The 13,249-nt window shown below is 40.4% G+C and overlaps 1 protein-coding gene across 1 annotated transcript in view; it reads left to right on the top strand.

Moving 5' to 3' along the window:
* Window positions 1-13,249, top strand: part of LOC115279135 (lipoxygenase homology domain-containing protein 1-like) — a 138,699-nt gene that overhangs the window by 12,216 nt on the left and 113,234 nt on the right. Inside the window, exon 3 of the mRNA XM_029923679.1 lies at window positions 9,407-9,606. The gene's annotated coding sequence lies outside the window, so the exon portion shown is untranslated. The remainder of the gene's footprint in view (window positions 1-9,406; window positions 9,607-13,249) is intronic.

The following is a 13,249-nucleotide window of genomic DNA, read 5'->3' on the forward strand; positions in this document are numbered from 1 at the left end:
GCCTTTGCTGCATCCCAGTGATTTTGGATTGTTGTATTTTCATTTTCATTTGTTTCCATATATTTTTTAATTTCTTCTCTAATTGCCTGATTAGCCCAATCATTCTTTAGTAGGGTGATTTTTAACCTCCACATTTTTGGAGGTTTTCCAGACTTTTTCCTGTGGTTAATTTCAAGTTTCATAGCATTGTGATCTGAAACTGTGCATGGTATGATCTCTATTCATTTATACTTATGGAGGGCTGCTTTATGCCCCAGTATGTGATCTATCTTGGAGAATGTACCATGTGCACTCAAAAAGACGGTGAATTTCCTATCTTCAGGATGCAGAGTTCTAAATATATCTATCAGTTCCATCTGTTCCAATGTGTCATTCAGGTCCATTGTTTCTTTAGTGATTTTCTGTTTGGTTGATCTATCCATTGCTGTTAGTGGAGTATTAGTGTCCCCTGCAATTAGCACATTCTTATCAATAAGATTGTTTCTGTCTGTGGTTGTTTTATGTATTTGGGCGCTCCCGAATTTGGCACATAGATATTTATAATTGTTAGCTCTTCCTGATGGAGAGACCCTGTAATTATTCTATAATGTCCTTCTTTATCTCTTGTTACTGCCTTTACTTTAAAGTCCAGTTTGTCTGATACAAGTATGGCTACTCCAGCTTTCTTTTGGCTTCTAGTTGCATGATAGATATTCTCCATCCCTTTACTTTAAACCTGAAGGTATCTTCAGGTCGAAAATGAGTCTCTTGTAGACAGCACAGGAGAAACCTAATGGAGGACCAGGGGGAGGGGAAGAGGGAAAGAGAATTGGGGAGAGAGAGGGATGCAAAACTTGAGAGACTATTGAATACTGAAAATGAACTGAGGGTTGAAGGGGAAGGGGGAGGGGGGAAGAGAGGTGGTGGTGATGGAGGAGGGAACTTGTGGGAAAGAGCACTGGGTGTTGTATGGAAACCAATTTGACAATAAACTATTAAAAAAAAAGAATGAAGCTAGAAAGATTGAGTAATTTTCAAAAATGATGAAATTAGGCCTCATGATAAATATAATCTTTTTCAACTTATTGTTTCATTTAATGAATTACCAAATAGGAATTTTGTACTTACCAAATGTCAGATTTAAGGAAATACAGTGATAGATGAAACAGACTCAGTCTTTAACTTTTTGAAGTTTACACTCTGTTGAGCCCAATAAAAATTTAACAATTGCACAAAAATATACAGTTAAAACCTGATACATGAGATGTAGGAAACATTCAGGGCATGTTAGAATAAAGGCACAAAATAAAATTTAAGTTATTAATTCATTATAAAAAGACTTATAAGTCCTTTTTTGTTTGTTTGAAGTTTTTATTTCAATTCCAATTAGTTAACATACAATATTAAATTAGTTTCAGGTGTACAATATATTGATTAAACATGTCCTCATGGTACTCATCACAACCTGGTACTCAACACAACAAATGCACTCCTCTGATAAAGAGTTAGTATTCAAAATATATAAAGAATTTATAAAATTCAACACCCCCAAAATGAATTATACAATGAAAAAATAGACGAATAGACATTTTTCCATAAACGACCTACAGACGGCCAATGCACACATGTAAAGATACTTACTATAACTCATCATCAGAGAAATACAAATCAGAGGTACAATGAAATATCACCTTATGCCTGTCAGAATGTCTTAAATCAACAACACAAGAAGCAGGTATTGGCAAGGAGAAAAAGGAACCCTCTTGCACTATTGGTGGGAATGGCCACTCTGGAAAAGAGTATGGAAGTTCCTCAAAAAGTTAAAAATAGAACTACTGTCTGATACAGCAATTGCACTACTAGATATTTACCCAAAGAATGCAAAAATACAATTCAAAGGGATACATGCACCCCAATGTTTAGCTACAATGATCAAATTATAGAAACAGATCTAGTGTCCATCAACTGATGAATGGATAAAAAAGGTATGCTGTGTGTGTGTGTGTGTATATACACATACATACAGTGGAATATTACAATATTACTCAGCCTTCAAAAAGAATGAAATCCTGCCATTTGCAACAACATGGATGGAGCTAGAGACTATTATGCTAAGCAAAATAGGTCAGTAAAAGAGAGAGAAATTCCATGTGACTTCACTCATATGTGGAGTTTTAGAAACAAAACAAATGAGTAAAGGGGGAAAAAAGAGAGGCAAAACAAGAAAAAGACTCTTAACTGTAGAGAATAAACTGATTACCAGAATGGAGTTGGTGGAGGATGGGTTAAGTAGGAACAAGTCCTTTGTTGTAGTTAATTATAATATAGCAGAAATGGAGAGTGAACCAAATACTCAGAAAAGGGAGACTGAACTTAATTTGTTAAAAAGCTATTTATATCATTGACATAGCACAGACTTTGGACTTGGACATGAAACCCTGGAAACTCAGATGATAAAGCTCTCCTAATGCAAATGCCGTTTACAAAATCCCCATGATTTGTTTAAATGTTGCCTTCTCTCATTGTAGTAGAAATAGCTTTTATACATCTATGACTTTAAATAGGAAAAAAATATCTTCACATATGAAAATTACCTGAACATTCCCATTCATTATTGAGTAATTAAATCATGAGTCTCTTTAGTTGTCTTCTTTCTACCTCTCAAACATCTGCAGTAGTTAAAAGTTGTTTCTTACCATAAATACCTTCCTTTTGGTTTTGCAATTTAGCTGTCAAGCTAGATAGATTTGGGTTACATTAGCCATTCAGATGTTATGTTAAAATACATGTTAGTTGAAAAATAATTTAGCAATGTTATTTCATATTTTAAAGATCTCAAAAACAACTATCGGCTCCTGAAGAATGAGATTATGTTTGTCAGTCTACTTCCAGGATAGGGCAAGTTTTAAATAGTTTGGAGGATTAGGTATTATAGATAAGATAAACCTGTCCTCTGTATTCAAAATGCTTGCTTATTAAAAAGAAATGTGGATGTTTTTTCTCATATACATCAAAGAAAGGCACAGACTTAGCACTTCTAAGACTACGTATTCAATAGATTGTACTTTTGTAGTAGTAAATAGAGGTGTAAGGCCATTAAATTTGCAAGATTTTCCTTTAGGGCTAAGTTGAATTTTAATAATCATTTTGTTAGGAAGGGGGGCAGTTTGAGGAAGGAATTTTACTGTTTTTAAAAAGAAATTTAAAACTTATACTAAATTTCAAATATACACAAAAATAGAATGGAATAATGAGTTTCCATGTACCCACTGCCCAGATTCATTACCAACATATGAGTAGTCTTGTTTTAGTTACGGTTCTTCCCATTATGTCCCACACTGCCCCCACTGGATTGTAGCAAATCTAAGGCACCACATCATTTCTTCCATAAGTACTTTGGAAATACATATTTTAAAAGTTATTAAAATAATTGGGAATATAAATTGTTTTTGCATAAGTTTGGAAACATTCATATAAAAGCATTTGAATCAAAAAGAGAAGCCTTACAGTTTGATGCTCTGAACCAAAATTGTCCTTAGATATCTTCAATGTAACTTATTTTTATGAATGAGAAAACTGAGGCCCAGGAAGATAAATGTGGTTGAAGTCTTACTGTCAAAATGAGGGAAGCCCGTTCTGTCCAGGGGAACTTGAGCCTTGCAGTGTGGCGGCCACCGCGGCCTGCACCTGCTGGTGGTGTCTCACTGCGTTACCGGGCAAGGCCCTCTCTGTGCCGGATGCTCAGCCATAGCACATGCTTTCTTGTTTTAAAATTAAAAAGTATTTTTTAAAATGTTTATTTCTTTTTGAGAGAGAGAAGGAGAGGGAGGGACAGGGGCAGAGAGAGAGGGAGACACAGAATCTGGAGCAGGCTCCAGGCTCTGAGCTGTCCGCACAGAGCCCGATGCAGGGCTCAAATCCCAAGCAGAGAGATCATGACCTGAGTCAAAGTTGGAAGCTAAACTGACTGAGCTGCCCAGGTGCCCTGCATAAAGTTTCTTTAAGCCTCTTTAGATGCCAACACTTAAAAAAAACAAAAAGTAATATTTGGACAAAGAAAATGTGAAATCTGTTACCAAGTTTAAGCCTTACTTAAAAGCAGTCACAGTAAATTAAGTTTATTCTGAAGAAAACAATACTAAAGCACATAAGGCATAAAGGAAAAAAGTTAAAATTATATCATCTTATTACCATTCTAAATAATTATACACATATATAGCCTATGTTGGGTATACAGCTTTGTAATCTTCTTTTCAGCTAGTAGAATATAGTAAGCATTAGGAGTATTTTATAATATTAAATAATTTATAAAATAATTAATAGCTGCAAATAATCCATTGTATAGATATTCCATACCAGCATAGAGGCTGAGGTGGGGCTCGATCCCATGAACTGTGACATCATGACCTGAGCCAAAATCAAGAGTTGGACAATGAAAGGACTGAGCCATCCAGGTGCCCCAACATTTTACTATTGATTTAAATCAGTTTTTTTCAAACACTGTCTTGAAAAAGTACACAGAAGTTTACACAATTTGTCTTTTTATGCCCACAGTCTAATGGTGATTCATGCTTTCAGTGAACCTTACCTTTCAAAAAATTTTTTTAAAGTTTATTTTATTTTTGAGAGAGACAGCATGGGTGCGGGAGGGCAGAGAGAAAAGAAGACACAGAATCTAACACTCTGTCAGCACAGAGCCTGACGCAGGGCTCAAACCTATGAACTGTGAGATCAGACCTGAGCTGAAGTTGGACGCTCAACCAACTGAGCCACCCAGGTGCCGTAAGTGGACCTTATCTTTGATGAACCTACGGACTATTAGAATCAGCTAATTTGTTATTTTATTTCTGTAATTTTTTCTTTTTCTCTAGAGCTTTAAGAGACCAGCAATGGTAGCTTAGGGTTCCCCCCGCCCCCACCCTTTGGGCCGAGTTAACCTAGGTGGTGCTTAATTAAAGTGTCCTGTCACCCCTATGAGGACATTTTTCGTCATCTGAATACATTGTAGGCACTGTAGATTTCATTCGGGGAGACCCTGAGAGAGTCTGTCAATTAATCCCAAGTCCCCCTCAAGTATTCTCCCAGTTTAGAATATTTTAAACCTCTAGTCAACAATAGCAAATGCTTTTATGGTTCTCAAATGGATACATTTATGGGTCTGAGACTAATGGACTTTGGTTTGTTTCCAAAAGATCAGGACATTAGATGGAATTCATATTTAATTGATAGCATAAACTTTGATACATTATTCTATAGTATAGACTATGCCATATTAAATCATCAACTTTTGTAACCTAAATGTATGCCGGTGATGTGCTACGTCTGTGTAAATGTGTTATGTGTGTGAAAAAGAGAAGAGGTTTTAGAGAACATTAATATGTTTTCAGATTAAAGCAGACAAACCACACATGCACACATGCACACATGTGCATGAATGTGTATGTACTTACATATGAACACTCAGAAAACTAAAACCAAGTAACGGTGGTCTATTGACCCTGTTCTAAGCTTTGTTTGTTCACTATTCAGTGTTCGGTGTCTGTTCGCTGGCCTTCCTGCCTGCGCCCTCCCTGCTACAGATAGCTCACTGTGTCACACTAATCTTTTTTTCTTGTATTAATAACTTTTTTTTAACATTTATTTATTTTTGAGAGACTGAGAGAGACAGAACATGAGCAGGGCAGGGGCAGAGAGAGAATGAGACACAGAACCTGAAGCCGGCTCCAAGATCCAGGCTCTGAGCTGTCAGCAAAGCCTGATGCAGGGCCATGAACCATGAGATCGTGACCTGAGCTGAAGTTGGACGCTTACCCGACTGAGCCACCCAGGTGCCCCACTAATCTTTCCTTTTTAAAAAAAAAAAGTTTATTTGTTTCTAGAGAGAAATGAAGAGAGACAGAGTGTGTATGAGGGGGAGGGCAGAGACAGAGAGACAGAGAGAATCCAAAGGAGGCTCCACACTCTCAGCCCAGAGCCCAGTGTTGGGCTTGATCTCATGAACCATGAGATCATGACCTGAGACAAAATCAAGAATCAGATGCTTAACCCACTGAGCCCCCAGGCACCCCCACACTGATCTTTCTAACACTCAGATCATATCACCATCGCACTTTGGAATCTTGACTGGCTCCCTGTTGTGTGGGCACGGGTGTGCCAATCCCAAGTTGCCCAGTGCCTTTCACGATCTCACTGTTTCTCCTTTTCTCCCTTAATATCTCATGTGACATCATGTTTAACCACTTTGCACCACGTTCAGCTCTTCATTTCAAACCTTTGTACATGTCGGGCAGGCTGCTCCCTCTATTTGGAATGCACTTCCCTTCCTCTCCTTACAGAACTCTGATTCACCCTTGTATCTTTCTCCGCGGAGCTTTTACTGCCCAGCCCTCCACAGGTAACACTCATTATTCTGTGATAGCTGAACTTCGTAGGACTTCTTTTGTTGTCTGTGAATGTGTCTGCATGTTCAAAACCCCAATGTTTATATGTCTGTCTTCCCTACCAGGTAGTGTGTATCTCTGAGGTGAGAGAGACTCCCCTTTATTTCATGTATCTTTCAAACTCTTAATCTGTGCCATTTTTAGAGAGCCATAAATCTAACACAGTGCCCAGCAAATAATAGGAACCAAATAAAATTTTCTTGAATTGAGTAAAAATGATCCTCTTAGATGACTCAGATAGTCATAAAGTACTGAGCAAAGGATTAGCATCCTAAGCAGTTTGTCCTACCAACCCAGATCACGGATTACCCTCTGGCTCTCATGATGTGCTACGAAGTTTTCAGCAGTAGAGATCTGATTGCCCTCTTGTCTAGGGTCTGAAATATTCAAATGTGTTTGTGAGGTCCTTGATCAAGCTCAACCAGAAGCAGCAGTGAAGACAGGTGTTCACATGTAATATTTACATTTTGAAAATTAGATTATAAGATTTTGTTGGACCAATTCTTGTGCTCATTTCCAGGGCAGCTACCATCGATACTACATCCAGCCTGGCATGGGATTCAAACCTAATTTTCCAGTTCTTTTTTGCTACTGCCTGCATAAATCTGGGCCAAATACTTAACCTCTGAGGCCCAGTTTGTTCTCTTGTTTAATAGGGGACAGTACCTCATAGAACTAGCATAAGGTTTGAATAAGGTTGACATGATACTGAACATTAAGTTTTTAGGACCATGCTTAGCACAGAATAAAATGTGTCTTGGTTCCCTGTGGCTAGATGCATCCCTCCAGCCTGGTGTATAGAGGCTTCAGAGTGAGACATTCCATCATTTACTTATTATATGATTGGGGCTGCCCCCCTTTCCCTCAACTTAAAATGAATATCATAATTTGACTTATGGAGTGTGAAGTGAACAGGAAGCATCCAACACAGAGCCTAGCTTATTGTAGGAGCTTAATAAATGCTAATTATTGGGGCACCTGGGTGGCCCAGTCGGTTAAGTGTCCGACTTTGGCTCAGGTCATGATCTCATGGTTCATGAGTTCGAGTCCCACATTGACCCACATCTGTCAGCACAGAGCCTGGAGCCTGCTTCGGATTCTGTGTCTCCCTCTCTCTGTGACCCACCACCACTTATGCTCTGTTTCTCTCTGTCTCTCAAAAATAAATAAATGTTAAAAATAAAAAAATGCTAATTATTATTACAATTGAAGGAGAAATGCCTGCCGTTACAATGACAGAGATTACCCAGGAGAGTAAAGAGGTGGCAACTTTAGAAAATGAAGGCTGGTTCTTTCTTAGCATGAACATTTTTTGGTATAGTTTTTATTTTAAAATTTGTTACAGAAGGAAATAATTACAGTAGCCCTTCCTTATCTGCAGGCGATATGTCCCAAGACCCCCAGCAATGCCTGAAACCGTGGATAATACCCAACCCTATACATATGATTTTTTCTATAATAATACCTATGATGATGAAGTTTAATTTATAAATTAGGTACAGTAAGATTAAAGATAATTATAAAGCAGAATTATTATAAAATATACTATAATTAATAAAGTCATATGAATGTCCTCTCTCTCAAAATATCTTTTTGTACTGTACTCACCCTTCTTCTTGTGATGATGGGAGGTGACAAGACGAAGTGAGGGGAGGGACACAGACACTGTGAGCTAACATTAGTCTATTATTGACCATATGACCAGGCATCCACTTTGACCTTAGTTGAGCTCAGGTAACTGACACCATGGGGAGACAAAACTACAGGTAATGGGGACTCCCGGAGGGACTTGTGTGGCTTGTGGTCGTCATTGTTGATGCATGTTGATGAGATCCTGGGTGCTGCCTAGGCTTCCCTGGAGCTTCAAACCACAGAATTAAAGGTAGGAAGAGTCAAGGAAGTCATGGCTTCGAGGAACTTTCCACCACTCGTCAGGAGAAAATTGATCTCATTACCTAAGCCTGTGATATTTCCACATGACATTTCAGTTAAGAATTAATGTGCTGCTGTTGGGGGCAGTGCAGTCACCAGTGCAGAGTAGCTTGGGAGATGGCACTGTGTGCCCCAGCATCTCCTTAGACGAGGCAGCAGGCTGAAGAGACAGCCATGGTAGTTGGGGACTAAGTTTCCTAAGCATCTCTTATGAACATGGAGCGGCCGTCCAGGAGCCGCTGGCTGATGGGGTGCCTGGTGAAACCCTGTGGCTTGAGGCCCGTCCTCGCAGACCAACCTGTGCTACGCGCCTCAGAAGCATCTGCGTTTGTGAAAATTCGGCCTTTAGCTTTAAATCTTTTCATGGCCTTCTCTAGTGGGGTGTTTAAGAAAGCTTTTTAACATTTATTTTGGAGAGACAGAGATAGAGCACAAGGGGGGGGGGGCAGACACAGAATTTGAAGCAGGCTCCAGGCCCCAAGCTGTCAGCACAGAGCCCGATGCGGGGTTCGAACCCACAAACCATGAGATCATGACCTGAGTGGAAGTCGGACACTTAACTGACTAAGCCACCCAGGTGCTCCAGCATATTTTTTTTCTAGAAATATTTCAGAAAATTTTTCTCTCACCTCACTTTGCCATTTTCCCGTCTGATCTGAAAACATGTTTTAATTCCACTTCTTGTGTTACTTTACACAGTAGTTTGGTCTAAAAATCCATAAGCCAGGCAGGCAGCTTGATGACAAATCTGTGGAGACAGAACTGCAGATTCTGGCGCGCGTCCGCGATGTAGTGTTGAGGACCGGTGAAAGATGGCGGCTGTGTCGGGTGTTTATTGTTCGCATTCAGTCTACTTCCCCAGTTCAGTTTCAGGTGGCCGGAGCCTTGCTGTGAGGAAACACTCACAAATCAACTCCCTGGAGTTGTAGCAGCTCCTTGCCGCCCTGCCCTCCCCTGTGCTGCTCTGTTTGTGATGTCCTTGGGCTTTAGGTGACAAAGGATTCTGTCAGCCTGATGTTGCATCTGATCTACCACTAATGCCTTTTTCCCTCTAGAAGAAATCAGAGCTTCCCAAGGCGGTGAGACTCTTCTCTCAGAAGATGAATGGAAGGTGTTAGTGCTGACGGGAAATACAGGGACTCAAGCCAACGTCACACTCCGGGTGTATGGAGATGAAGGAGTCACTGGGCCAATAAGTCTTCGCAAGGACAGCCCAGAGCAGCTTTTCCTTCCAAGACAGGAGGATGAATTTCAGGTAAACAATATTGGTAGTAATATTGTTTTTTGAATATCCTAAATTTATTTCTGTAATACAGAAGGGTGTGATTTAGGGGAGCCAGGGGGAGTGGGTGTGGGTGTGTCCTGTATAAAATCTCTGGTCTGTGAAAATCCCCACAAGCTATCCTAATGCCTATTGTAATCTTTGAAGGAAACAGTCTTTTCCTTACATATCTTACAAAAGCCAAGAAAGTTGTAGAAGAAAATTGGTTTCTCTTCCTTTTTGTTTCCTCCCAAAAATTGGTTTCTTTAAAGACAGTTAGTTTTAGTCCATTGCTTTGAAACTGGCTCCATAAACCATCAGCCTCAACTCAAATTATAACCAGATTATAAGCCATTTAGAAATTCTCCTGGTAACGAAAACGCGTTTTTGTATACTTGCATATACTCTGAGATGTTGTTCAGCTGAGCAGTATGGATGTGAGACCATTTTCTTGGCATCTTCAGAGGCCGTATTTTGAAGGTCTCCCCATGCCCACTGGCGTGTGTCTCAGCCTCAGAGAACACTGGGCTGCGTTGGTTTAGCATCACTGGTTGCCTCTCCTAATTCCTCGGGGCTCTGGACAAACTTCATTTAAAACAATTACATCTCACGTCACTAATTCATCCTCACCCCCAAAGAGTGAAGTTCAACAGTGGTCCTTCTCCCAGGAGAATATTCCTTTTGAATCCTGAGGCTGGATGGAGAGTAGAGAATGATCAAGGCCAGCCCAAGTCACGAGGAAGCCAAGGCTGTGTGAGGCTGCTGTACCTAGAAATCATGCCAAAATGATCTCTCCATCCTCAGACCGGAGCCTGTCATTCTACTTTTACAGTCATTAGGTTTTGGTGAAGAAAAGCATCATGCAGTCATGAAGGAGCCCATCGGCTCAGTGCACAGGCAGTCACACCTTATACAGCATATGCGTTTCAAAAGATGATTTGAAGATGATTGTTTAGAACCCAGGAGGCTTGTGTGGTTAGATCCCTAGGCCACCCCCCCCCCAAGTCTAGTATCACTCATAATATACCTGTGGTGTACGTATTTATGTGCTGGTAAATCCTGTGATTGTTTTTCCAGAAGAGATTTCCCAGATTCCAATTTTAGAAGGGAGGGTACAGATTCGCAGTCTTGATTGCACAGTGGGATCACCTGGGAGCTCTAAAAACTCCTGATGCCCGGCTCCGCCACCAGAGATGGTGGTTTATTTCATTCAGGGAGCCGCCTGAGCACCGAGGCCTCAGAACCTCCCCTAAATGACTCTAGAGTGCACCTGAGGTCGAGACGCCCAGCGGTAACACTAGACTGCAGATCGATGCTCGGGGTTAAAGTCCTAGCTTACGTGTATTCGCGGTGTGACTTTGACTATGTCATAATTATGTTCTCCTAGCCAGCGTTATTTTTACACACAAAATGGAGGCCATGCAATCTGGCTTGTTCCCCCAAATTTCAGGGTGGTTTGAAATGTAGAAGAGAAAGAGAAAATATATATACATTAAAAAATTCAGTTGATATATAAGGAATGGGGTCAATTGGTTAAGAACAGAGGCATGAGAGTCATGGAAACCAGGTTCGAAGCCATATTGACCACTCGTTAGTTCTGTGACCTGGAACCGATTGCTTATCCTCATCAATCTTCAGTTTCCTTCTTAGTAAAGAGCTGGTGGGAGCTAATAATACTGACTTCAAAGGCTTGCTGTAAAATAATGTTTGGGACCGTGTGTCTCTGACTCTGTCCCCGGAAGACAGGAAGTGCTCTACTAACTACAGATATTGCAGTGACATGGTCCACGGCCTCAGCATGTTTCCTTCCGGCTTCTATTACTGTGAAGTGAGGGCAGGGACTTACCCAGCTCCAAGCTACTGTCTCCGTGGCAGACACTCAGGGATGGGCTTGAAAGCCCCCCTAGGAGTCCAAGGCCTTGTAGACCCAGACCAGTAGCTTGGCCGTCACCTGGAAGCTCATTAGACATGCAGAATCTCAGGCCCCGCACTACATCTACTGAGTCCAACCCTGTATTTTAACAAGGCCCCCAGGTAACTTGTGTATACACCACTGTTTGAGAAACACTGGTCTAGGGCTTGAGGCGCAGGGGGGACTCTTGGTAGTCTGAGAACCTCAACTTAGGACTAGCTAGCGCATTCCTATCCATTCTCGCTTCCATGGGTATTGCCTCCCTTCTTTTTCACTGGCATCATCTGCAAACTGTGAATTCATCTTTTATTCTCTTTCCCTTCCTTCCAATTCCAGAGTGAACAAATACTTTTTTTTTTTTTTTTTTTTGAGAACAGGGTGGCATTTCTGATCAAATGGGCTTGGGTCTGAGTTTTACTTTTGGAACCATGTATCCAGCTTTGCATCTTTAGAAAAATCACTTTACCTCTTTGAGTCTTTAAAGAGCCTTACCCTTCACACAGCGCTGTACACATTGGAAGAGATCGTACATACCGAGCACTTGCCCTCTGACTGCATGGTAGTTACATTCTCCAGAAGTAACAGGAAGATAGTCATGAAGTCATGTAAGCTATATCCTAACCGTTCAGTTAGTCCTTTATTTTTTCACTTAAAATTTATGTAAAGAGAAGGTTTATACTTATGTGCTAATAGATTCTTGGGACAATGAAAGTTCATTTACTGGCCAGCTTAACTTTCAAAGAGAAACTAGGCCAACAGTTTGGAATAACTTCTTACTTCCCCTGGTGGGAAGAGCTAGCTTCTCCGTTCTGCCCCTGAGACCAGCTCTGGGACTGAGAAAGTGGGGGTTAGCAGCCTCCTTTCTTCCCTCCCAGTCAGTGCTGTCATAGTCCTTCTGTGGTGTAACTGCCCCAGGGCTGGTCTAGTTTCTGGGGGAAAGTGGTGGTGGTGGACCCTTAAAAGAGAGAATTTCGAAGTGTGGGAAATGGGTATGAAAAAGGAATTCTTATGGCTTCTGGGTCACTTGACTGTCCCAGCTCTTTTGGGGTCTAGTTCATAGATAGGCAATGATTAAGTCAAATATAATATGCAAATGCCTACTTACATTCATATCTCTAGTCTGTGGACGTTGATGAGCCCCCATAGTAGAAATAATGGTAATGGACATCATTTAAGCTATTAAATAGCAAGGTAGTATATTGCCTTTTTTAAATCCTCACAGTTAAGTGTCCTGGACATATGTTGTTATGCTGAAAATGTCTGCTTATAACTCTGTCTCTCTTTCTAGACTATAAATTTCTCAAAGCTAGTGACTATGCCATCATTTTAATCTTTGTATACCTGGAGACTTGCACAGTGCTTACATTATTCTGTTAAATACACATTTGTTTAATTAAGTTGAAAATGGTATGCTATAGACATTATGTCTGTCCAGCAGATAAAGAAATTAAGATCCAGAGATATACAATACCATATTTTGTGCAGATTAAAATAGCCAGGAAACTAATTGAACTCAAAATGATTCCAAAGCTGGTTCTCTACAATGCTACCTGGATTAATAAATACTCTTGGGTCATGTCAGAAACTAACCAAGTACACATACACTGTGGGCAGGTTTGTTTCTTATCCTTGAACTTTGAAAATCTATGTCTTAGCTTGCAAGTCAAACACGAGAGGATTTTCAGAGTAAAAGCAAGTTCTAAACTCACTGGTACTTTTCCTTGA

This window comes from Suricata suricatta, chromosome 15, assembly GCF_006229205.1.
Source record: "Suricata suricatta isolate VVHF042 chromosome 15, meerkat_22Aug2017_6uvM2_HiC, whole genome shotgun sequence".
Taxonomy (NCBI): Eukaryota; Metazoa; Chordata; class Mammalia; order Carnivora; family Herpestidae; genus Suricata; species Suricata suricatta.